The sequence below is a fragment of the Chlorocebus sabaeus genome, chromosome 17, assembly GCF_047675955.1.
Source record: "Chlorocebus sabaeus isolate Y175 chromosome 17, mChlSab1.0.hap1, whole genome shotgun sequence".
Lineage (NCBI taxonomy): Eukaryota > Metazoa > Chordata > Mammalia > Primates > Cercopithecidae > Chlorocebus > Chlorocebus sabaeus.
Window position 1 is genome coordinate 11,862,503 of NC_132920.1, and position 26,326 is coordinate 11,888,828.

At 39.3% G+C, this 26,326-nt stretch overlaps 1 long non-coding RNA gene across 1 annotated transcript; it reads right to left on the reverse strand.

The window, feature by feature from the left end:
* Positions 1–9,786: 9,786 nt before the first annotated feature.
* Positions 9,787–23,441, reverse strand: LOC119626790 (uncharacterized). Its single transcript, XR_005242944.2, has 3 exons — positions 22,753–23,441; positions 19,602–19,742; positions 9,787–10,065 (listed from the first exon to the last, which is right to left on the reverse strand). It is a non-coding gene; the product is annotated as an uncharacterized lncRNA (long non-coding RNA).
* Between the last annotated feature and the right edge of the window lie 2,885 nt (positions 23,442–26,326).

Genomic DNA, 26,326 nt, shown 5'->3' on the forward strand with positions numbered 1-26,326 from the left:
CTCCTCTGCCTCTATTAGTATCACAACGGCAGTTAACCTCCCCTAATATCCAGCTGATTTCTCTGTTGTCTTCCACAAAATCACGCCTCATACATTTCTCCACAGTCTGATTCAGGTCCCTTTGCAGAAATAGTCTTTGAGGCTGCGCAGTGAGATTTTTTCCGACCCCAGAAGGGCTCTTCTTAGCTGTTTCTTTCCCTGGTTCTCTCTGTTAAACTTCTAGCTGGTCTACAGTTTAGCTTGTTGCTATCATGAAGCTCTCCTCATAATTGTTTACCACCAAAATCACCATTAATTTAAACATCACCCTTAGGTTTGAACCTCCCCATGTCTGTTCTTAGGCCTCCCTGTCCCCTGAACAAAACCTCTGCACCACAGCTCTTGTGCTAGAGGTAGAGACAATGGCACCCTCCTCTTAGAGTAGCACTCCTGATTTACAAGTGGGATACTGAATGCAGGAGGTAGCTCTCATGGCTTACATTAGGGTCACTTTTGGTGTTGTGCATTCTAAGGATTTGAGCAAATGTACAATGACATGTATGCACCATGATAGTATTATCCAGAATAGTTTCACTGCCCTGAAATCCTGTGTGCTTTTCCTATGTATATTTCCTCCACTCAGCACCTGGCAGTCACTGATATTTTTGCTTTCCGCATAGTTTTGCCCTTTCCAGAATATCATATAGTTTAAATTACAGTATGTAGCCTTTCAGATTGGCCTCTTTCAGTTAGTGATAGGTATTTAAGTTTCCTCCATGTCTTTTCTGGCTTCGTAGCTCATTGTTTTTAGTACTAAATGACACTCCCTAGTCTGGATGTATCAGTTTATCTACCCATCCACCTACTAATGGATATCTTGATTGCTTCCAAGTTTTAGCAATTACGAATAAAGCTGCTATAAACACCTGTGTGTAGGTTTTTGTGTAGACATAAGTTATAATCTTCTTTGGATAAATACCAAGGAGCATGATTGCTGGGTCATATGTTAAGAGTTTCTTTAGTTCTGTAAGAAACCACTAAACTATCTTCCAATATAACTGTACCATTTTGCATTCCTACCAGCAATACATGAGAATTCCTGTTGCTCCACATCTTCACCAGCATTTGTTGTTGTCAGTGCTTCAGAGTTTTGCCATTCTAATAGGTATACAGTATTACCCCATTTTTGGTTTTAATTTGCACTTCCCTAATAATATGTGATGTAAAGCATCTTTTCATATGCTTATTTGCCTTCTGTCTGTCTTCTTTGGTGAGGTATCTGTTAAGGTCTTTGACCCATTTTTTCATTTGGGTTTGTGTTCTTATTGTTGAGTTTTATGGTTCTTTGTATACTTTGAATGATAGTCCTTTATCAGATATGCATTTTGCAAATATTTTATCCCATTCTGTGGCTTGTCTTCTCATTCTCTTGATATTGTCTTTTGCAGAAAAGAAGCCTTTTTTTTTTTTTTTTTTTGACGAAATCTCGCTCTGTCACCCAGGCTGGAGTGCAGTGGCTGATCTCAGCTCACTGCAAGCTCCGCCTCCCGGGTTCATGCCACTCTCCTGCCTCCGCCTCCGGAGTAGCTGGGACTACAGGCGCCAGCCATCACGCCTGGCTAATTTTTTGTATTTTTTGTAGAGACGGAGTTTCACTATGTTAGCCAGGACGGTCTCGATCTCCTGACCTCATGATCCGCCTGCCTCGGCCTCCCAAAGTGCTGGGAGTACAATGTTGAAAAAGAGTGATGAGAAAGGACATCCTCACCTTTTTTCTAATTTTAGCAGGCAAGCTTCTGGTTTCTCACAATGTTAGCTGTGGGGTTATTTGTAGATTTTTAAAATCACATTGATGAAGTTTCCCTCTGTATCTAATTTGCTCAAAGTTTTTATTATGAATGGGTATCGGACTTTGACAAATGCTTTTTCTGTATCCAGTGATACGTCCATATGAATTTTCTTCTTTAGCCTGTTGATGTGATAAATTACAGTTTTCAAATGTTGAATCAGCCTTGTATATCTCGGATAAATCCCACGTGGTAATGTTATATAGTTATTTTTATAAATTGCAATTTAATTTACTAACATTTTGTTGAGGATATTTGCATCTGTGTTCACTAGAGATATTGGTCTGTATTTTTTTTTTTTGTAATGTCTTCATTTGGTTTTAATATTAGCATAATACTGGCCTCATAGAATGAGTTAGAAAGTGTTCCCTTTGCGTTTGTCCTCTGAAAGAGATCACAGAAAATTGATATAATTTCTTTTTTTCTTTCTTTCTTTTTTTTTTTTTTGAGACGGAGTCTGGCTCTGTCGCCCAGGCTGGAGTGCAGTGGTCAGATCTCAGCTCACTGCAAGCTCCGCCTCCTGGGTTTACGCCATTCTCCTGCCTCAGTCTCCCGAGTAGCTGGGACTACAGGCGCCCGCCACCTCGCCCGGCTAGTTTTTGTATTTTTTAGTAGAGACGGGGTTTCACCGTGTTAGCCAGGATGGTCTCGATCTCCTGACCTCGTGATCCGCCCATCTCGGCCTCCCAAAGTGCTGGGATTACAGGCTTGAGCCACCGCGCCCGGCCGATATAATTTCTTTTTTAAATATTTGATAGAATTCACCAGTGAACGTCTTCGGATTTGTTATTTTCTGTTTTGGAGGTTAGTATTACTTATTATTGGCTTAATTTCTTTAATAGATATAAATCTATTTGGACTGTTTCTTCTTGTATAAGTTTTGGTAGATTATGTCTTTCAAAGAACTGATCCATTTCATGTAGGTTATCAGATTTGTGGGCATAAAGTTATACATAGCATTCCTTTATTACAATTCCTTATTATCCTTACAGTGTCCCTGGGATCAGTAGTGATATTCTCTCCTTCCTTTCTGATATTAGTAATTCGTATCCAATCTTTTTTTTTTTTAATTAGTCTGGCAAATGGCTCCTTAATTTTATTGATCTTTTCACATAACTAGTTTTTTGTTTCATTGATTTTCTTTATTGATTTTCTGGTTTCCATTTTATTGATTTCTGCTGTAATTTTTATTATTTCTTTTATTCTTACCTTGAACTTAACTTCCTCTTTTTTTCTAGTTTCTTTAAGAGGAAGCTGAGATTATTGATTTAGATTTTTTTTTATAATACATGCATTCAATGTTGTAAGTTTCTCTGTAAGCACTACTTTTGCTGCATGCCACAAGTTTTGGTAAGTGTGTTTTCGTTTTTATTTAGTTCAAAATATTTTTAAATTTAAGATTTCTCTTTTGACCCATGTGTTACTTAGAAGTATTATTTAATTTTCATGTATTTCAAGATTTTGTAGTTATCTCTCTGTTGTTGGTGCCTAGTTTAATTTCATTATGGTCTGAAGGCAGACATTGTATGATTTCTATTCTTTTAGATATTTAAGGTGTGTTTTATGGCCCGGAACGTGATCTATCTTAGTGAATGTTTCCTGTGAGCCTGAGAAGACTATGTACACTGCTTTTGTTGGATAAACTAGTTTATAGATATCAATGATATCCAGTTGATTGATAGTGCCCTTGAGTTAAACTGTGTCCTTACTGATTTCCTATCTGTTGGATCTGCCTATTTCTGATCTAAGGTTGTTGGAGTCTCCAATGATGATAGTGGATTCAACTATTTCTCCTTGTACTTCTATCAGATTTTGCTCCACATAGTTTGATGCTCTGTTGTCAGGTACATACATTTGAAGAATTGTTATGTCTTCTTTGAGAATTTACCCTTGGAGACTATAATAATTTTATCATCATATAATGCCCTTATCTCTAATTATTTATTTTATGTTATATTGTCTCTGTCTGAAATTAACATAAATACTCCTGCTTTCTTTTGATCAATGTTAGGATATTATATCTTTCTCCATCCATTTACTTTTAATCTAGGTGTGTCTTTATATTTAATGTGGGCTTCCTGTAGACAGCATGATTTGGGGTCTAGTTTTTTGATCCCCTCTGACAATCTCTGTATTTTAAGTGGTCTTCTTAGACCATTGATGTTCAAAGTAATTAATATAATTGGATTAATATCTATAATATTTATTACTATTTTCTATCTGCAGCCCTTGTTTGTTTCCTTTTTTGTCTTCCATTATTTTGCTTTTTGTGATTTTAATTGTGCTTTTTATATGATTATGTTCTCTTTTTTTTTGCGTATCAGTTATACTTCTTTTTTTATTTTACTTTTTTTAGTAAGTGCCTTAGAGTTTGCAGTGTACATTTACAATTCATCCAAGTCTACTTTCAAATGACAGTATATACACCACTTTACAGTGGTGAGTGTGAGTTCCTTATACTAACCAAACAATCCTAATTTCACCCTGTTGTCCATTGCATCATTGTTGTCATTCATTTCACTTATATATAAGCACACATAAGCAAATACATATTTCAATAAATTGCTGTTACTATTTTGAACACACTGTTATCTGTTAGATCAATTAAGAATAAGAAAAATCAAAGTTTTCATTTTATCTTGACTTATTCCATCTTTAATGTTCTTTCTTTTTTTTTTTTTTTTTTTTTTTTTTGAGACAGAGTCTCGCTCTGTCACCCAGGCTGGAGTGCAGTGGCGTGATCTCGGCTCACTGCAACCTCCACCTCCCCAGTTCAAGCAATTTTCCTGCCTCAGCCTCCCAAGTAGCTAGGACTACAGGTGCGTGCCACCATGCCTGGCTAATTTTTTGTATTTTTAGTTGAGATGGGGTTTCACCATGTTAGCCAGGATGGTCTTGATCTTTTGACCTTGTGGGAGGCCCACCTCAGCCTCCCAAAGTGCTGGTTCTTTCTTTATTTATGTAGATCTGAATTTCTGACCTGTATGGTTTACCTTTTCTATAAAATATTTTTTACTTACAATGTTATTTTGTTTTTTGCTTATGATAAGTTTTATATTTTTGTCTAAAAAGATTTTATTTGCATAAATTTACAGGGTACAAGTGCACATTTGTTACATGAATATGTTGTGTAGTGGTGAAAGAAAATAGACATTTCTTGCAAAGCAGGTTTACTGTCAACAAATTCCTTCAATTTTTGTTTGTCTAAGAAAGTATTTCTCCTTCACTTTTGAAGGAGAATCTTAGAGGGTACAAAATTCTAGGCTGGTGGGTTTTTTCCTCTGAACTCTTTGAATATTTTACTCCATTCTCTTCTTGCTTGGATGGTTTCTGAGGACAACTCAGCTGTAATTCTTATTTTCTTTTCTCTATAGGTAAGGTATTTTTTCCCCTCTGGCTTCCTTCAGAATTTTTTTCTTCATCTTTGATTTTTCTATAGTTTGAAAATGATATGCCTAAGTGTGTTTTTTTGGCATTTATCCTGCTTCTTATTCTGTTCACTTCCTGAAGCTGTGGTTTGGTGTTTGACACTAATTTGGGGAAATTCTCAGTCATTTTCGTATCCAATATTTCTTCCATTTATTTCCCTTTCTTCTCCTTCTGATATTCCCATTACATATATGTTACTCCTTTTGTAATTGTCCCACAGTCCCTGGATATTCTGTTTTTGTTTCTTGCAGTCTTTCTTCTATTTGCTTTTCACTTTTGGTGGTTTCCAGTGATATGTCCTCAAACTCAGAGATCCTCTCCTCGGCTAGTGCAATCTACTAGTAAGCCCATCAAAGGCATTCTTCATTCCTCTTACAGTGTTTTTGATCTCTAACATTTATTTTTGGTCTTATCTTGGGATTTCCATTTCCCTGCTCACATTGTCCATCTGTTCTTGCGTGTTATTTACTTTATCCATTACAGCCCTTAGTGTATCAATTACAATTGTTTTAAATGTCTGGTCTGATGATTCCAAAATCCTTTCCATGTCTGGTTCTGAGGCTTCCTTGGTCTCTTCAAATTGTGTGTGTGTGTGTGTGTGTGTGTGTGTGTGCATGTCTGTTTTTGGGGGGGGGTTGGGGGAGGGAGGTTCTGCTTTTTAATATGCACTGTAATTTTTTACTGATAGACATGATGTACTAGGTAAAAGGAACTGCTATAAATAAGCTTTATTAATGTGTTGGGACAGAGAAAGTGTTCTTTTATAGTCTTATGATTAAGTTTCAGTCTTTCACTCAACCTGTGTCTCAACTGTGAACTTCTCAAGTTTTTCTCAGTTTTTTTTTTTTCTCCCCTCTTAGGTGGGAGAGAATGGATGGAGTGAGCTGGAATTGGGTATTTTCCTTCTTTCACATGGAAGGTTAGAGTTGACCAGAGTTGGGTATGTCCCTTCCCCCAAGTCAGTTAGACTCTGACAATACCCCAGCAGGTGAGGCTCTAGTTAACTAGTTTCTCCCCAGGGTAACCCTCGTTAAGAAGAACAGATTGCTCTGGCATAGTTTTAAATGGTTCCTTTTGCTCACCCCCTGCTGAAAGCATGAAGAGATTCTTCTCTGATATTTTCTGTAAGAATCTGATCAAGCTCCTGGAGGTGAAACTCACAAATATTTGGTAGTCACTCTAGACTGGGTTGCTCTGGAGTTTTTAACTCTCAGGTTTGTTCACCCTGATCCTGCAGCAATTTGTAAATTAGAGCTCAGTTTTTTCTGCCCCAGTACTGATCCCCGCAGTGGTTTCCACGGGTGAGTCTCTGCTCTGGAAAAACTGTGACTCCCTGCACTTGTCTGTCTGTCACTCCAGTCATGGGAATAATGTCCTCACCTCTCTTTCAGATCCTAGAAGAGTTGTTAATGTTTCAGTACGTTCAGCTTTTAACATGCTGTTAGGGCAGACGGGCAACTTCCAAGCTTCTTATCTTACATGCAAAACTGAAAACCCTAACTTGCTTTTTCTGGTTTGATAGGTTTTTGGTTTTCAGTACTTTAAAAATATCGGTGCCCTGTATTCCGGATTACATGGTTTCTGATGAGAATTCAATCGTTCTTATCTTGGTTGCTCTGCACATAATGTCTTTTTTCTCTGCCTGCTTTTATGATTTTTCTCTGTCAGTGTGTTTTAGTAATTGCATATCATGTTCTTAGTGTCGTTATTTTTATGTTTATTCTACTTAATATTTTAGGGGCTTTTTTATATCTGTAGGTTTATAGTTTTCATCAAATTTGTAACATTTCTGACAATTCTTTGTTTAAATATTTTGACATCCTCCCCTCTGTGGCCCTGCTCTTCCAAGACCCCAAATATACATATATTAGAATGCTTTATATCTTTCCGAAAGTCACTGTCTATTAATTTTTTCAAATTTTTTTCTCTCTGTAATTGAGTTTGAATGATTTCTCTTGCTATGTTTTCAAGTTTACTGATTTTTTTTTTAGGGGAAGGACAAGTTTAATTAGTTCCTTCCAGTGAATTTTTTAAGATGAAGTTATAGGTATATATATATATTCCATTTGGGCCTTTTTAAAAAAAGTTCTTGTCTACTAATTCCATCAATTCTGTCATTTCTTGGGCTGATTTTATTGTGTTTTATTGTTTGGGGGCTTTTGTGTTGTTCTGGGTCATACTTTCTTGGTTCATTGCATGCCTCTTAAGTTTTGGTTAGATATTAGACATTTTAGATTTTTACATTTTTGAGTTTCAGATTTTGTTTTATTTCTGTAAAGAGTGCTGGACTTTGCTGTGGCATGTTGTTAAAACTGTTTGCACATCTGTTCTGTTTATGTTCTTTATAAGCAAATTTTGGGTCGGATATGGAGCAACTTTTACTCTAGGGCTAATTAAGTCATTGTACTAAGACATGACTCCTCTGAAAACTTTAACAAATAACCCTTACATTATGAGGTCTCTACTTTCTGGCTGGTGATAATGCAGTGTTTTCCCAACCTTGTGTGAATGAACTCCGGGAAGCATCTGGCTTACTGTTTTCTAGTGGTTCTTTCCTTGGCCTCATGGAGTTTGAACACCACCCAGGTGTTGGCCGGAACTCAATGAGAGACTCCAGTGCAGTGCTCTGCAGATTCTCTGGAGATGCTCATGTGTGTAGTTCTTCTTGATACTCGACTCACAAATTCTACTCACCTCAGCCTTCTGGAACACTGAGTTCTGCCTCCTCCACTCACTGTAACTGGCCGGTTTTGTTGGGGTTTCCCCTCTATGCAGTGAAGTTACATATACTTACAACACTTAGCTTCTATTCTATTGACTAGAATTTAATAATGTGAAAACACCTAGGTGCATAAAAGGCCAAGAAATGTAGTTTTTATTTTGGGTGGGCCCAGCTCAGCTAAAACTCAAGAGGTCTAGTTTTGAGAAACAAAGGAAAAACAAATACTAACAGATTAACAGCAATATTTTACATAAAAATTTTCCACCCCAAGTGAAATAAGTGAAAATAAGCAGCAGTTCCGCCGTATCAAAATCTTTAGACTATTTTGTTTCCTAGAAATGTATTTATTTTCATTAATAGATTATTGGATCTGACCTCCAACTCAGATAAAGCCATTGGATTCCATTTCTTATTATTCCTATGAGTTCTATCCTAAGAATATGAAATAATTCAATATTCCATTAAGTCAGGCACAAATTGCACTTTAATTATATTAGTGTTCTATCATCAAAAGTCTTCAGAGTGAAAAGGAAAATACATGAATGTGTAATAAAAGCCAAGAAAATGTAAAACTATCCATTCTGGGTAGGAGTTGCAGGCTTCTCTGAGTTCACAGATATTGATGTAAGATGTACTTAGAAGACCAGTATCTTTTTAAGCTTTGCATGCCATGATATATTAATAGTAAACTTTAAAAGAGACTCAGTAATCAGCAAAATGACTTACATGAGAATGTTCACAACTTTTTTCACACTAACTGAAACCTGGAAATGGTCCAGGATGGATCCATAGGTGAATGGATTAGTTGGAATATATGCATACAAGGGTATATGCATACTCATCAATAAAAAGAAAAACTATTGATACATGCAACAACATGGATATGTCTCAAAAGCATTATGCTGGATGAAACATGTTTTATACAAAGCAGTACATACTGGCTTTACTAATATTAGTGACTGATTCCACTAATAATAAACTCTAGAAATAGCAAAATTAATTTATGGTGGAAAAAAGGTAAAACAGTCTCTGCAGGTGGGGGAAGGAATTGGAAGAGACATGAGGAAACTCTAAGGGGAGATGGTAATGTTTTATATCTTAATCATAGTTTTGGTTATACAGGTGTGACCAGTGGTCAGAACTTGGTGATTGTGCGTTTCAAACTTTGCATTTGATTGATTTGTTAATTTTATATCAAAAGAAGAAACTGTATATCAATATTGAACTGTAGTTAATATTATGTCTGCTGAAATACTTAGGAGGAAGTACATTTGTGTCTACAATTTCCTTTAAAATGCATGAAAATAATGAGTTGGTTGGAGGACAGAGGGATGGATGAAGGAAAAAGGTGATAAAGCAAGTGTAGTAAAATGTTAAGAGTAGAGTGTTGGTGGTGTGTATACGAGTGTTCACTGTACAAGTCTTTTAATATTACAGTTAAAATTTTTTATAATATATTGAGAGGAAAAAGTGAGTGTGATGGTATCTTTGAGGCAAATGTCCAGATAGAATTTTTAGCCAGAATAACTTCAGTAAACTAGGATGGTATTTGTCTTCTTTAAAGTGTATGACTCTTTTAGCCTGGGGGAAAAAATGGTATAGAAAGGTTTACACAGTCAAAACCACAGTTTAATATTTCCAGATTGAGAAGGATTCTGTGCATATTTAGTATTTCATATTGATGTAATGTTTAAGAGAATGTGGCCTAATAGAATGATAATCTCATAACTCCAATTTGAAACATGTAAATAAGTAACTGAGGTAGACTTCTGTTTTTCTTTTTCAATTTTTATTTTAGGTTCAGGGGTACATGTGAAGGTTTGTTACACAGGCAAATTAGTGTCATGGAGGTTTATTGTACATATTATTTCATCACCTGGGTATTAAGCCCAGTACCTAATAGTTGTCTTTTATGCTCCTCCCCCTCCTCCCACCTTCTACCCTCAGGTAGATCCCAGTTGTTACCTTCTTTGTGTCCATGAGTTCTCATCATTTAGTTCCCACTTATAAGTGAGAACATGCAGTATTTGTTTTTTTGTTCCTGCGTTAGTTTGCTGAGGATAATGGCCTCCAGCTCCATCCATGTTCCTGCAAAAGACATGATCTCATTTTTTATGGCTGCATAGTATTCCATGGAGTCTATGTACCACATTTTCTTTATCCAATCTGTCACTGATGGGTATTTAGGTTGATTCCATGACTTTGCTATTGTGAACAGTGCTGAAATGAACATTCACGTGCATGTGTCTTTATAGTAGAATAATTCATATTCCTTTGGGTATATAGCCAGTTATGAGATTGCTGGTTCAAATGGTAATTCTGCTTTTAGCTATTTGAGGAATCGGCATATTGCTTTCCACAATGGTTGAACTAATTCACACTCCCTCCAACAGTGCATAAGTGTTCCTTTTTCTCCACAACCTCGCCAGCATCAGTTATTTTTTTGGCTTTTTAGAAATAGCCATTCTGACTGGTGTGAGATGGTATCTCAATGTGATTTTGATTTGCATTTCTCTAATGATGAGTGCTATTGAGCTTTTTTCGTATGCTTGCTGGCTGCGTGTATGTCTTCTATTGAAAACTGTCTGTTCATGTCCTTTGCCTACTTTTTAATGGGGTTCTTTGTTTTTTTCTCATGCATTTGTATAAGTTTCTTCTAGATGTTGGCTATTAGACCTGTGTCAGATGTATAGCTTACAAATATTGTACCTCATTCTAGTTCTTTGAAGAATGTTTTTGGTAGTTTGATAGGAATAGCATTGAATCTGTACATTTCTTTGAGCAGTATGACCATTTTAGTGATATTGATTCTTCCCATCCATGAGCATCGGATGTTTTTCCATTTGTGTCTTCTCTGATTTATTTGAACAGTGTTTTGTAATTCTCATTGTAGACTTCTGATTTTAAACTAAAATCTTACTAAGTTTAGTTTAGTATTGGAAATTTTACAATATATAAGACTTAAATGCTCAGAAAGATTTTATTGCTGTTGTTGAGAAAATTGAAATACATGTCCTATAAAACAAAATTAAACATGTCAAATTTATAAATAAAATTTTAAACACTTGAAGGTTTAAACATTTTAGCAAAATCTGTAAATATGACCAAACTGAATTTTAAAATCCCTTAAAAATAACTGATAAAATTTACTAGACTTAAAAATAGAATAAGATTTGTAAGCTAAATTGAAAGCCTATGCATTGCATTTTTTAAAAACTGCCTTCAAGTTTTTCATAAAGCTCATATCAGTAGAAAGAAGCTTCACTACCAAAATATTTTTTAGGGAATATTTTGGCTCACAGAGGTAGGCTGAAATAGCTAGCTTTCCAACAGATTTTTTAATGTTCATAGAAAATATCAACCCAATGATCAGCTAGGCTATCTTCTGAAGTATATAGAACTATATTTAATAAGCAAAATATTCCAGGACTCTTTTGAGGAGTTTAACAATATAACTAGCTTCAAAATCACTGATACTCAATGCTAGCAAAAGTTCGGGGAAAGAAGCACTATTTACCAAATGCTGCCTAAAGTATGTGAAATCCATTCATTTCTCCAAGTAACGTAAACCTTCTTCAGAATTAAGCCAGACCATCAGAAAGCTGGACTCCATTCTCCTTGTCCTTCCCATTTAACACCATAGAACTTCTTTGAATAGAGTTTTTTTTCAAGATTGTGGCATCAACCTGCATGCCTTGCATTGTGGGAAACAAATCTATGAAACTGGATGTTGGACACACTCTTGATTAACTGAGGACTCCATTCACTGCATCACACAAGGTCTTTCCAGAGACCCACAGGAGGAAATTTGTTGGGGACATAGTACCAGGGAAAGTTGTGTCTTGACCTTAATTATTTTATGAATGAGATAAATAATCATTACATCATCTTTCTCTGTATTAGCTGCTAGAAAGCTCAGAGCTACATCCATGGACTTCTACAAACTATGGTGATTCTCATGGCCCACATATTATAGATTGATCTCTCCTTTGACTTGGCTTGACTTGACTTTTTCAACTTATTTTTATTTCACTAAATCATGTTTACTTATTTTTATCTTGTGTTATAATGTATTAATAGGTATATGTAAGCATATATGCTATAAGTCTGTAAATCACTCTTAGAATGATTAATGGAACTTAGTAACTCCTAACTGTATTGTTCATCAGCAAAAGCGAAATTTCAAAACCAAAGGGAAGCAATGCAGACAGAGATGAGACAGAGGACTCTACATGACAGCTGAAAGTAGGTTGAAAAAAAACTTATAAAAAAGATGCATTGTTTTTGATTGTCTTCTGAAGAAAGTTTGGAAGGTGGGAGGTTGAGGGAGCAGGGAATATGTGAAAATTCGATAAACTTCTCTTCTTTCACACAATAACCACTTATTATTCTGTGCACATTTTGTGCTTCAAAATATCTACAGAAATGCCAATTTATGTTTTCTGGAGTTTGAGGTACAGGCAACCTTTAGTTATTATAAATCCTATCTCTTGCTAAATTTAAATTAATTTCACATTTGCTCAGGGAGGTCAAGATCAGGTCACAGTGCTGAGTCGTCAGCATATAATCCTTTGTTTCAGTCCTCACCTCTTTTGTGCAGGCAAAATCTATGGTAGTTCTTGCTCTTTCAATATTCAGAAGTGTTTCAATATGTTCTAAAGCATGCTCATTGCTATGAGAAAAAAAATTCAGCACACATTATTTCTAGTGGACAGTCAAGGTTTTGTGTCCTGAGTAGACCACATATGTTGCACGCTGTTTGCTAAACAGACTTTCCTGTGGAAAATCACAGCCATTCCCCGTCAGTTCATATGCTTCCAGATGGAGATGAGTCCTCTCCCAGCCCCAGTGATGGGATATCCCTGGCCTTTAAGCCAATTAGCAAACTTGATACCCCTGGCCATAGTGATTGGTTCATATTACACAGTCAATAATACATATTGGCAAGCCTGCTGGGAAAGATAGAAAGCAAAGATTCTCTCTCTTCAGCTAGATTTAATGATGTGAGAATTTAACATTTGTAGCTGCTTTAACCATCTGGAGAAAGCCTGGATCTACTGGGAGCACCACATATAGTCTGGCTTACGGCTAACTCAAAAGAGAGAGGGGCTTGGGAGAGAACAAAGTGACATACTTAAAGCCTGAAGCAGAGAGTACCTGAAGCTACCTTTGCCCATAAACAATTCCAGGTAATTGAGTCAATACATTTGTTTTTTGCTTAAACCAATTTTGAATGGGTATTTCTGCCAATAGTGTACTACCTAAAGATATCCAGAGTTAAATTTAATTTTGCCTTCTTGCCTACTATTGGCAAATAGAAAAAAAAGTGTATTTTCTTTTTCTCTGTTTCTCTTCTATCAATGTACATATGCCATACTTGTGTGTATTATTTCCTTCATTCTTATATCTCCTACCCTTTCAAAAAGGTGAGCTGTAAGTATGTGATTTTTTCTCTCAAGTAATTCTTTCTTGACAGTGAGATTCAGGCAGTTATTTGAAGGCTGCTAAGAACAGGTGAGGACTTATGCATGAGCCTGCTGGCTGAAAATACAATAAAGCATGCTGAAGTCCTTCTCTCCTTCCTTCCTTCCTTCCTTCCTTCCTTCCTTCCTTCCTTCCTTCCTCCCTCCCTCCCTCCCTCCCTCCCTCCCTCCCTCCCTCCCTCCCTCCCTCTCTCTCTCTCTCTCTCTCTCTCTCTCTCTCTCTCTCTTTCTTTCTTTCTTTCTTTCTTTCTTTCTTTCTTTCTTTCTTTCTTTCTTTCTTTCTTTCTTTCTTTCTTTCTTTCTTTCTTTCTTTCTTTCTTTCTTTCTTTTTTCTTTTTCTTTCTTTCTGACAGAGTCTCACTGCATCACCCAGGCTGGGGTGCAGTGGCATGATCATGGCTCACTGTGGCCTTGACCTTCCAGGCTCAAACGATCTGACATTTCTTCAATTGCTCTTACCAAGGCTTTCAAAGTCCACCATGTGGGAGACCATGATCCAGTCTGCAGCGAGTCTAGACCCCTACAGTTCAGAGTTAGCAAAGTGTGGTCCAAGGTTCCTTGGCATCAGCATCACCTGGGGTGCCTGTGACAAAGCAGTTCACCGGCTTTCTCCCAACCTAGAAACCCTAATCTGTAGAAGCCTGGCCTGCTAATCAGTTCTAATAAGCTCTCCAGGTGATTCCCATGCACAGTAATGTCAGAGAATTCCTACCTTAGCTTCATCCTGTCAACAGGCAACATGAAAATTACTTCCGTAATAGTTTTCTATCACTGTGAAAAATCCATCCTCCTCATTTATGGGTAATGTAGCTGCTTTTAAGTGTAAAAGTTATGTAAGTAGGCCGGGCGCGGTGGCTCATGCCTGTAATCCCAGCACTTTGGGAGGCCGAGGCGGGCGGATCAGGAGGTCAAGAGATCGAGACTACGCTGGCCAACATGGTGAAACCCCGTCTCTACTAAAAATACAAAAAGTAGCTGGGTGTGGTGGCGGGTGCCTGTAGTCCCAGCTACTCAGGAGGCTGAGGCAGGAGAATGGTGGGAACCCAGGAGGCAGAGGTTGCAATGAACCGTGATTGCGCCACTGCACTCCAGCCTGGGTGACAGAGTAAGACTCCGTCTCAAAAAAAAAAAAAAAAAAAAAAAAAAAAGTTATGTAAGTAATTACAGTAATGGGAGAATTTTAACTGGTTGGAATTGAATTAAATGCAAGGAAAACTGAAGGAATTTCAAAAACACTTTGCACCGAATCATTTATTTTAGATATCTTTCTTTATCTAAATCAGTTGTTCTTGACCTTGGCTTTATGTCAGCTTTTTCGAACGCTGTCTAGGCCACATGCCGGAATGATGAATTAAGAATGTCTAAAGAAGAGACTTAGTCATTAGTGTTGGAACTATGGCTAGTCAAAGCCCATAGAGAAGACTATTTTCAAGATTCTAGAGACAAAATTCATTATTATGAAGACACTAGACCTTCAAAATAACCCCAAAGAATATAAAACTCCATTGAATTGGAGATCCTGATCTATCTCCATTACTGTAATTCCTGCTATCGTCTCCAGAATATCTCTTCACCTCTGTATACCTTTTCAAATCCAATTTTTCTGAGATTATTAAGGCAGATTTCAGAGCTAATTAAGATATCGATTTCCCAAGACCACAATCACATCAGAAATAGGTTTATATTTTTAAAGAGTTACTATACCCTCATCTGATTACATTCATATCACAGAAATCTACAGTTGACCCTTGGGACTAGGATTAGGAGCACCCATCTCCCAGTAAGTCAAAAATTCACATATATATATTATATACTATATTCTTAAATTTAAGAAAAGAAAATGTTACTAAGAAAACATATTTACTATTCACAGGTAAGGTGTGATGGCTCATGCCTGTAATCTCAACTTTGGGAGGCCAAGGCAGGCGGACCACTTGAGGTGAGGAGTTCAAGACCACTCTGCACAACATGGTGAAACCCCTTCTCTACTAAAAAAATTAGCTAGGCATGGTGGTGGGCACCTGTAATCCCAGCTACTCAAGAGGCTGAGGCAGGAAAATCACTTGAACCTGGGAGGTGGTGGTTACAGTGAGCTGAGATTGAGCCACTGCACTCCAGCCTGGGTAACAGAGAGAGAGAGAGAGAGATTCTCTGTGTGTGTGTGTATATATATATATATATATACATACACACACACACACAGAGACAGAGAGAGAGAGAGAGAGAGAGAGAGAGAGAGAACCTATTCATTAAGTGGAAGTGGATCATCAAAGGTTTTCACCCTTATCATCTTCACATTGAGTAGACTGAGGAGGAGGAGGGAGAGGAAGAGTTGGTCTTGCTGTCTCAGGGATGGCAGGAAGTGGAAGAAAATCGACATATAAGTGGGCCCACAAAGTTCAACTCATTCTGTTTGAGGTCAGCTATATGTACAGACAGTCCCTGACTTAGGATGGTTTGACGTACAATTCTCCAACTTTACAGTGGTACGAAAGCAATACACATTAAGTAGCAACCTTACTTCAAGTACCCACACAACCATTCTGTTTTTCACTTTCAGTAGTATTCAATAAATTACATTATGTATTCAACATTTTTTTTATAAAAAGAGGCTTTGTGTTAAATTATTTTGCCCAACTGTACATTAATATAAGTGTTCTGAGCACATTTAACATAGGCGAGGCTAAGCTATAATGTTCAGTAAGTAAGGTGTAGTAAATCCATTCTTGGCACGATATTTTCATCTTATGGTGGGTTTATTGGAATGTAATCCCATTGTAAGCATTTATATTTTTTAATTCACTATAACCACTTTAGCAAACAAAAACCAGAGGAAATGAGCCAGTTTTTCACATAGCCATTTCAAGAGGCTGAGGATGTTAGATGGATAAGATCTCTGTCAAAGACCTAATGGCTTTAATGAACTCAGCAATGTAAAAGTATGTGGGCAAAAATTGCTCAGAATGTACTAGTTCCTTTTTCCTGATGTCAGAATACCACAGCATTATAGCAGAGCTGTGGCTTGATTAATCGATTCAGAATGATTCCTGTTGAGCAATTGTCTTTTTGAAGGGAATGCCAATGCAATCTGCTAACAACTGTCACTTTATATTAAGTATGAATTATGCTGTAGAATGGGTGCAGGTGCTCGTAGAAATTGACTGTCATAAAATCTTTGTGTGTGATGTTTCAGTAAAATCATCCATTCAGATGATGAAAACAAAGGAGCAGAATAAGACAAGACTATAAAGGTGTTGTCCTTCCCACTGTTGATGAGAAAAACACAGTCTAAAATGGCTACTGATGTATTGTTCCCCCAGCTTGGTAATTAGCAGCCCCCTCCCCCAAAGATTTTTGGGCACAGAGATGATGTTATGAGAAAAGACGAGATAGAAAACTCTCATGCACTGTGGATCGATTACAACCAATCATCAATGTGCATCAAAATATGTATTAAGTGTAGTACTGCATACCCTTTGTCCTAGAGAGAGTTCCACTTCTAGGCATTTAGCCCTAGGAGATAATACCACAAGTGCAAAGAAGTTTATGCATAAGAATCTTTATTGTATCATTGTTTAGATCAGTAAAAATTGTGAAACAACAAATGTTTATAGAAAAGTGTTGTGTATAGTGGGGGTCCCCAACCCTGGGGGCCACAGACTGATACCATTTAGGAATGGGCTCACACAGCAGGAGGTGAGTGGTGAGCGAGCATTATGGCCTGAGCTCCACTTCCTGTCAGATCAGTGGTGGCATTAGATTCTGATAGGTGTGGTAACCCTATGAACTACGCATGCGAGGAATCTAGGTTGCATGCTCCTTATGAGAATCTAATGCCTGATGATCTGAAGTGGAACAGTTTCATCCCAACACCACCCTCTGCCCCCTTCTGGTCTGTGGAAAAAATGTCTTCCAGGAAATCTGTCCCTGGTGCCAAAAAGGTTGGGGACAGTGGTAGAATATGTACATGATGATATTATGAAAACACTAAAAATGATTAATAACTATAGTAAATGTATTCACTTGGAAAGATGCTCAATATATTTAATTGACTACAAATAAAGTTTATAAAACAGTATATATGGTAATGCTTCATTTGTGTAAAATTATGTACATGTATCTACATGTGAATATAAAATAATATCCAAAAGAATAGCCATTAAAGTTTTAATGGTAGAATCTAGAGTGATTTCTACTTTTTTCATTACTTTTCTCTGTTGCTCGAATTTTTACAATGAACACTCAGCAATTTTGCAAAAACAATAAAGCTATTTAAAAAGAAATAAATATGATAAGAAACTTTATGTGAGTACAAATGAGGCGGAGGAATTTGAAAAGGTTCTAACGATTACACCTCCATTCAGAGATGACGATAATGACAATGATGGATGTATAATAATCGTGTATGATAGCAAAAACATTAATTTACACTTTATTAGGAGTAGCATTAGGCACTTAGCACTGTAGAAACAATAGTAATAAATGGAGTTGGAACTGAAATTAAATAAACAAGCATGAAAGCATTTGCAAGCATATCACATGGGGAGATTGAGGCCATTCTGTGGGGAAAATACGACATGACAGAGTAACAAGCAGGGTTTAACACAATTCAGGAGAGTTTGTCTTGGCGTAGGAAGAGCTTTTGAGAGGAAATGAATGTGAGAGGTGAATTTAGAAGTGTGAGGTAGACAGCTTGTTGGAGAGGAAGTCAAATAGAATATTTCATAGAGCCCAAAGTAAGGAAGATGAAAATTTTTGCCTCGGGATTTGCAAAGAATAAATGTGAAATGCGTCTCCATTCTGTGGTCACGGTCAAAGTCTACAGCCTAGCTCTGTCAACCAGTCATACTTTCCTTCAAATGCTTTGGCAGGTACATTGTATAGAAACTATTGGAGAGAGAATCCCCCGTCAGCAGAAAAACCACATAAGTGAATCCTTTGGGAAGCCTCTGTTATCTCTTTCAGACCACAAAGCTATTACTGAAGGCACAGCTGAAGCACTTAAAGGAATGTTTTGCATTACCATAGAACAGTCTTACAAGTAGGCTGAACCTCTTTCTGCTTAAATGTTATTTGGAAGGCGTCAACCATTTCATTCCTTCCCGGCAGTCCTTTGCTAGATCCTGAAATCCCTTTAAATATCCGTTTTTGGGGGGTATGATATTATTGCATCTCTAGACAAGGGTCAACAAAACAGCTCTTTGTCAGCCAGTAATGACTCAGCATAGTTTCTTTAATCAGAGAATCAGAATAACGCCCTTATCCACAGTTTTGCCTTCTGCAGTTTCAGTTACACATGGGCATCTGCAGTCAGAAAATATTAAATGGAAAATTCCAGAAATAAACAATTCATAAGTTTTAAATTGCATGCTGTTCTGAGTAGCATGATGAGATCTCACTCTGGACCACTGGGACGTGAATCACCCGTTGGTCTAGTGGGGTCCACCCTGTATGCGCTACCCACCCACAAGTCACTTAGTAGTCATCTAGGTCAGTGGTCCCCAACCTTTTTAGCACCATGGTCCGATTTCATGGAAGACAATTTTCCCACACAATAGGTTTTGAGTTCCTGGGAGAATCTAATGCCGCCACTGATCTGACAGGAGGTGGAGCTCAGGCAGTAAAGCTCACTTGCCCACCACGCACCTCCTGCTGTGCAGCCTGGTTCCTAACAGACCACAGACTGGCACTGGTCCATGGCCCAGGGGGTTGGGGGCCCCTAGTCTAGGCGATTTGATCTAAAAAAATAGTGTATATAGGGTTCAATACTATCCGCAGTTTTCGGCGTCTCCTGGAGATCTTGGAACGTATTTCCGTGGATAAGGGGGTCTACTGAACCAAGGAACTGTGATACAATTAAAATATTTTGGTGGAGCTGGAGGGTAAGGGTCAGTCCTTTGGCTGGTGCCCGGCCAGTCCTGTACGGGGAACTAGAGTGGGAGGCAAATACAACCAAGAGTATTTTTTTTATGAAATACAATCTTTTAATATATAAAATATATTTTAATTTAATATGTATAGAATTTTGTTCAAATGTCAAAAATAGACAAATGAGTTTAGCAGCTCAGACCTAAGCACAACACTCATCACAGGGCGTTGCTATTTATTTCTTATATTATTATAGTTGTGATTATTTCTTACCTGCCTTCCCCTCCAACGAATAAGCTCCATGCGGGTTGGATTCCATTCATTGTGCTCACCTCTGCACCCGCCCCAGAGTGCACCTGCCACAAAGTAGGTGCTCAGTGGAATTCAATGAGTGATAGTAGAATGAATGGCACCCTGGGTAAAAAAGAGCAAATATTCAAGAAGTGGGAGGAGTTGGGAGAAAGAAGTAGGTGGAAAGAGGGGCCCCAAAGTGGAATAACCTACTTTTGGGTTTCACCTACCTGGTATAAACATATGTATATTTTATCCTGATTTTGTGCAGAGGCAGTTTTTTTCTTTCCCCTATTCTATTTTTCCTGCCACACAACTTTTAGATGACAATTGCATTTTCTCTACAAAAAGTGAATGAATTACATTTACAGAGTATAATTCAAAAAGTCAAGGTCAAAGAAAATATGAGCCTGTTTAATAATGGTGGTTCTTAACTTTTCTTTTAGATGTGTATTAGCATACATGTTTTTTAAATATTCTTCTTCCTTTCTTTTCTTATTTTTTACTTCAAAATTTTGTTACAGTAAGTATTTAACAGTTTATTTCCTGTATGTCAATAATGTAGATATCAGTTTTGGGGTTTTTGTTTGTTTGTTTGAGACGGAGTCTCACTCTGTCACCCAGGCTGGAGTGCAGTGGCGTGATCTTGGCTCACTGCAACTTCCACCTCCTGAGTTCAAGCGATTCTCCTGCCTCAGCCTCCTGAGTAGCTGGGATTACAGGTGCCCACCACCACGCCTGGCTAATTTTTGTATTTTTAGTACAGACAGGGTTTCACCATGTTGGTCAGACTGGTCTCAAACTCCTGACCTTGTGATCCACCTGCCTCGGCCTCCCAAAGTGCTGGGATTACAGGTGTGAGCCACCGCACCCGGCCTATATCAGTTTTTTCTATGCTTCAAATACTGTTTTCTTATAGCACATCTTTATTCCCTGTTATATTACCTGTCAAATGACATGTGGGGATGGGGGAGGTATGAGAAGGAAGCGACAACAGTGTTATCCCTGTCATTAGTTACCCCTTCCCAAAATACAGACATTCATTTATTTAACAAATATTTATTAGATGCCTACTACTATATGCTGGGTCCTGGCTCTAGCACCTGGGGACACAGCTGGGGACAAACAAAGTCCCTGAGAGCTAACATCCCAATCCACCTGGAGCTAGTTTTCTCAGGATTGAGATTTATTTCTTATATAAAAGTTTGCTGAAATATTGACAATTATTTATGGATCGTACAATTGGGTTTTATTTACATTTCACATTGCAGAGATTAAAACAATAAAACAAACCCTTGTCATCAGCATCACAGGCGGCAGTTGTTAGTCATCATGCACTGGATGGGAGATACTTGTTTTTTGTTTGTTTGTTTGTTTGTTTGTTTTTTAGACAAGGTCTCACACTGTCACCCAGGCTGGAGTGCAGTGGCATGATCACATCTCACTCTATCTCGGCCTCCTGGGCTCAAGGGATCTCCCCTCCTCAGCCTCCTAAGTAGCTGGGACACAGGTTGTGCCAACACATCCAGCTAATTTTGTTCTTTTTCTTTCTTTGTAGAGATGGGGGATCTCACTATGTTGCCCCAGCTGGTCTCAAACTCCTAGCTTCAAGTCAACCTCACACTTCAGCCTCCCAAAGTCCTGGGATTACAGGTGAGAACCACCGCACCCGGCCAAGATACGCTTTTTAACCTAAAGATGAGTAAGAGCAGAGTTTGTAGTGAATCTCCAGAACTTCACGGTAGGGAGTGACTTGCAGTGCTGTTTCCAAGGTGGGGATGTTAAAGAGGACGCACCCCATGTACCAGCTCCCAGGATGTCATTCAAGGGAGAGAAAGAGGTGTGGGCGACATTCCTTCTTTTACTTGCCTCACACCCAGACACAGAGTTTATCCTGAGGGCTTTAAGATCAGGGAAAAGAGCAAGGTGTTCTGATTCCCTCATCTTCTCTCGTTCCCACTCACAGCTTTCAACTGACTGGAAATCTGAGAGCTTCACATTTGTGCCTTAAATATTCCTGATCCCTCATGCCTAGGTTTGTGTTCCTCCAGAAGCAGACCCTGAGGAAAGGCTTTGAGTTCAACAGGTTTATTTGGGAGTGATCTCAAGAAGCATGGCTGAGGGAGGGAAGAAATCAGGCAGGAAAGGCAGGGCAGCGAGTTCCCACGCTTGCGCCTGCTACGGAGCCAGTGCACAGCATGCCCCGCAACCTAGTCCAGCCCGGTGGTTGAGGGAGCTAGATACTGGCACCCCAGGGAAGATGGTTTCCAAACGTGAGGGCTGCAGTTCCTCCCGGCCCTGTATGCATGGGCCTGCCATTCCTCCCTAAGAGAAGTGGAGTCTATTTCTCCTCTATTCATACCCAGACTAGCCTGTGACATGCTTTTATCAGTAGAAGGCAGCACATATCAGGAGAACGGATGCTGGGCCCATTCTGAGACATCTAGAAGCTTCCATTTCCATGCTGTCTGGGGAGGCCAGCTGTCATCCTGTAAAGAATCTAGACTCATCTACTAAAAAAATGAGACACTATGTAAAGAGAAAGAAGTCACAGGGGCCAGACGTGGTGGCTAATTCCTGTAATCCCAACCCTTTGGAAGGCTGAGGTGGGCGGATCACCTGAGGTCGGGAGTTCGAGACCAGCCTGACCAACATGGAGAAACCCCATCACTATTTTAAAAACACATACACAAAATATTAGCCGGGTGTGGTGGCGCATGCCTGTAATCCCAGGTACTCGGGAGGCTGAGGCAGGAGAATCGCTTGAACCCGGGAGGCAGAGGTTGCGGTGAACCAAGATCGCACCATTACACTCCAGCCTGGGCAACAGGAGCAAAACTCTGTCTCAAAAAAAAAAAAAAGAAAAAAGAGAGAGAGAGAGAGAGAGAGAAAGCGGCCACAGGGAGGAACACCCAAGTGCCAGCCATGTGAAGGAAGTCTTCTTGGGCCCTCCAAATCCTCTAGGGGCCAGCTGAATGCAATTGAGCACTTGACCCGAGGTCACAGAGACCTGAAGCCAGCTGAGCCCTTCCCAGATTTCTGACCTACAGAATCATGAGAAATACAAAACTGTTGTGTTTTACAGAGTTACTGCACATCAGTTTTTTAGGAAGCATAGATATCCAATACTTACACCAGTGGTCAGTCATTGGCTGAGAGTTGCTCCCAGGGGCGTTAATTTCCTGGAAGTTCCGGGCTGCTTCCTAGGTGGACAAAGCAGGCTTCATACGACTCAGAGAAGGTCTCAGGCAGTGAAAAGAAGGTTCTCTGACCCTTGGAGGGAGGACTAGTGTGCACGGAGCTGGCAAAAGCATGGGGAGGCAGGTGGGACCCAGAGAGCCAGGGGTCCACTGCTTCTGATGTCAAAACGTATTCCTTCCAATTGGCCAACTGCCCTCTCCGTGTCCCAGGGCAGACTCTTGCTTCTTTAGAAACTGAAATGTGGCTTCTCCCTACTCCTGATCCCTTGAGGCTTCGAATCTGCCCATTTCTTTCCTGAAACATTTAACATTTCTATGCCAGTTAGTTTAACAACAAATAAATTCTAACTCAGCATAAAGTGTATGAGATAATGTGGAATGTGTGTGTGCGTGTGTGTGTGTGTGCGTGTGTGTTGGAAGAGCACAGAATCAAATATATATCTTATAGTCTCCTTTCTCAAGCAGTTCAAAGTCTACAAAGAAACAAAGGCCAATCCAGAAGCAGCTACCATCCCGCACTGTTATCAAGATAAAGTTATCCCATAAATGTGTTGCTTCATAGATAAATGTAATGCTCCCTCTAAGACAGAGCGCCTGCTATTTTCCTTGTTTTTCTGTTTGTGGTGATGAGGTCACCCAGAGGACTCAGTCTCTCCCCTCGTTGCCCTGGTAATGAAAAGCATGTAATTAAAAGCTGGCTGGTGAGAGCAGCGAATGTGATTCTGTGACCCAATGACAGTTTTTTCCTAAGCAAAGCTCATTAGACCACATTAAATTCACAATAGGTTTAAATTCACGAAGTGTACACTGGAATGACCATAAGCAGGGGGTTTTAGCCTGACAACTCCCTAAACACAGAGCAGGTTTGGAACCTGCTTCTTTGAAAATGTGAGGAACCCGAGTTGAGGTCGGCTTTTCTAGCACTTAAGGCTGTAGTGGGCTGCAGGGGGCTCCTTGCAGGGGAGCCTGATTCTGAGGCTGGAAGCTGGGATGAGGGAGGAGTAAACAGGAATGAGGGACCATTAGCTGTCTCTGCCGAGAGGATCTACAGTGAGGGACATCTGGAAGATGACACGGTGGGGCTGGGCTGGAGATGACTTATTCCTGGATCACATTCGTGTTTAGATGATCAAGCCAAATCACAATTCGTTTAGTATTTTCTGTCACCTAAACAGCTGGCTCAGGTCACTGGGCCAAAAGATGGGATATATGTGTTTTTTTTTTTTTTTTTTTTTAAGTTTCTGAAATGCCAGGGCTTATTCATTCACTTCTGTCACTGAGACCGTCCCCTACCTCTTTTGTTGTAGTACAGATTGAACATTTCTTATCCCAAAATCCTAAATTCTCAAAATCCAAAACTTTTTGGGAGCTGTTATAACACCACAAGTGGAAAATTCCACACTGGACCTCACGTGGTCAGCAGCAGTCAAAACACAAGTGCATGCCCCAAGGTTATCCAGCGTCCTTAAGGGAAAAATAAAATTACCTTCAGGCTTATGTGCATAAGGTGTATATGAAGCATAAATGAATTTCTTGTTTAGTCTTGAGTCCCATCCCCAAGATATCTCATTACACATATGCAAATATTCCAAAATCTGAAAAAATCCCAGCGTCAAATCCAGACACTTTTGGTCCCAAGCATTTCGGATAAGGGATACTCAACCTGAAATTGTTTTTAAATAAAATTTCAAGGAGAGAAAAGCTGTGCAAATTCCACACACCTTTGAATAAAAAAAGGAAGCAAACTTTTCTGTTTCGACCAGATATCTCTAATCACCCTCCTAAATGCTCCCAGAACAAACACCCTCAAGCAATCACTGGATTTTTGCTTCACCAGATGTTTGCCCAGAGGTCAAAAAAGGAGAATGACGCAATAAACATACTGCAGCACTATTCACAATAACAAAGACTTGGAATCAACCCAAATGTCCATCAGTGACAGACTGGATTAAGAAAATGTGGCACATACACACCATGGAATACTATGCAGCCATAAAAAAGGATGAGTTCATGTCCTTTGTAGGGACATGGATGCAGCTGGAAACCATCATTCTCAGCAAACTATCGCAAGAACAGAAAACCAAACACCACATGTTCTCACTCATAGGTGAGAATTGAACACTGAGAACACTTGGACACAGGAAGGGGAACATCACACATTGGGGCCTGTTGTGGGGAGGGGGGAGGGGGGAGGGATAGCATTAGGAGATATACCTAATGTAAATGATGAGTTAATAGGTGCACCACACCAACAGGGCACATGTATACATATGTAACAAACCTGCACGTTGTGCACATGTACCCTAGAACTTGAAGTATAATTTTAAAAAAAATTGTATTGCTTTTAAACTTGAAAAAAAAAAAAAAAAGGAGAGTGACTAGTGAGCACAGCAGATATTGCAGGCTGCTGTCTCCAACCCAGAGGCCGTAACTCAACTTTCAAAGGGACAACTGCAGACTCCTCACGGAAGTCTTCATGAGAGAGATGGCTTCATATCTTCCTGGGTTTGAACCTGCTTGACTTTGAGCCAGCTATTTAAACTCTCTCAGCTTTCACGTTCTCACCTGAATAAAGGGATTAATAACAATACCTGCCTCACAGAGGTATCGTCAAAGTACTTTGCGTGGTGTCCGTGACATACTGAACAGTTGTCTAGAACGACTAGTCAATGCATCTAGTCAATGCGAGCAGCTACTATCATTATTATTAGCACTCTACACAGGCACTGTGGGGATTAAGTGCTTTGAGAGGGAAATTTCTCAGTCAGCCTATTTTTTGTTTATTTGTTTGTTTAAGAGACAAGGTCTCCCTCTGGAACCCAGGCTGGAGTACAGTGGCATACTCATACCTCACTGCAGCCTTGAACTCCTGGGCTCAAGCAATCCTCCCACCTCAGCTTCCTGAACAGCTGGGAATACATGTGCGCCTCACCACACCCAGCTTCAGTCAGCCTGTTCTCAAGGCCTGGAGTCCCTTATTAGAGAACTTCTCTGGTTTCCTAAACATTGTTCCCTATTTAAAATGCAACTTAGCACCTCTGGAAGTGCCTGTAGTGCTCCCTTGTCTCCATAAATGAGTTTCTTGTGTTCCAAGACGCGTCCCACCATGGGCTGAGTGTCCTGGGTTTCTCAAGACATATATTTCAATGTTAGGGCATATGTGCACAGGCAGTTTTGGTAAGGCCCAACCTTCTTGTAAATATCAGTGCATAAGCATGGTGTGATACAGAGATGCTTAACCCGTGGGCCCAAAAACAGGGCATTAGGAGATCTATGAGTCACTCGATATTAGATGCAAAATTGCCTTGGTGGCCTTGTACCTCTTTGGAACCAGGAAATGTGTAGCTTTTAGTGGATTCTCAAAGGGCTCTATAGTTAAAGAGACATGATCATGGGAACAGCTACCTGGAACCAGCCCTCCACAGCCTCTTTCATGTATGGTGAGTTTGCTAGGGTACCTGGAGAGATCCAGCCTGGGAACAGGAAGGGATGGGTGGAGAGGCAAAG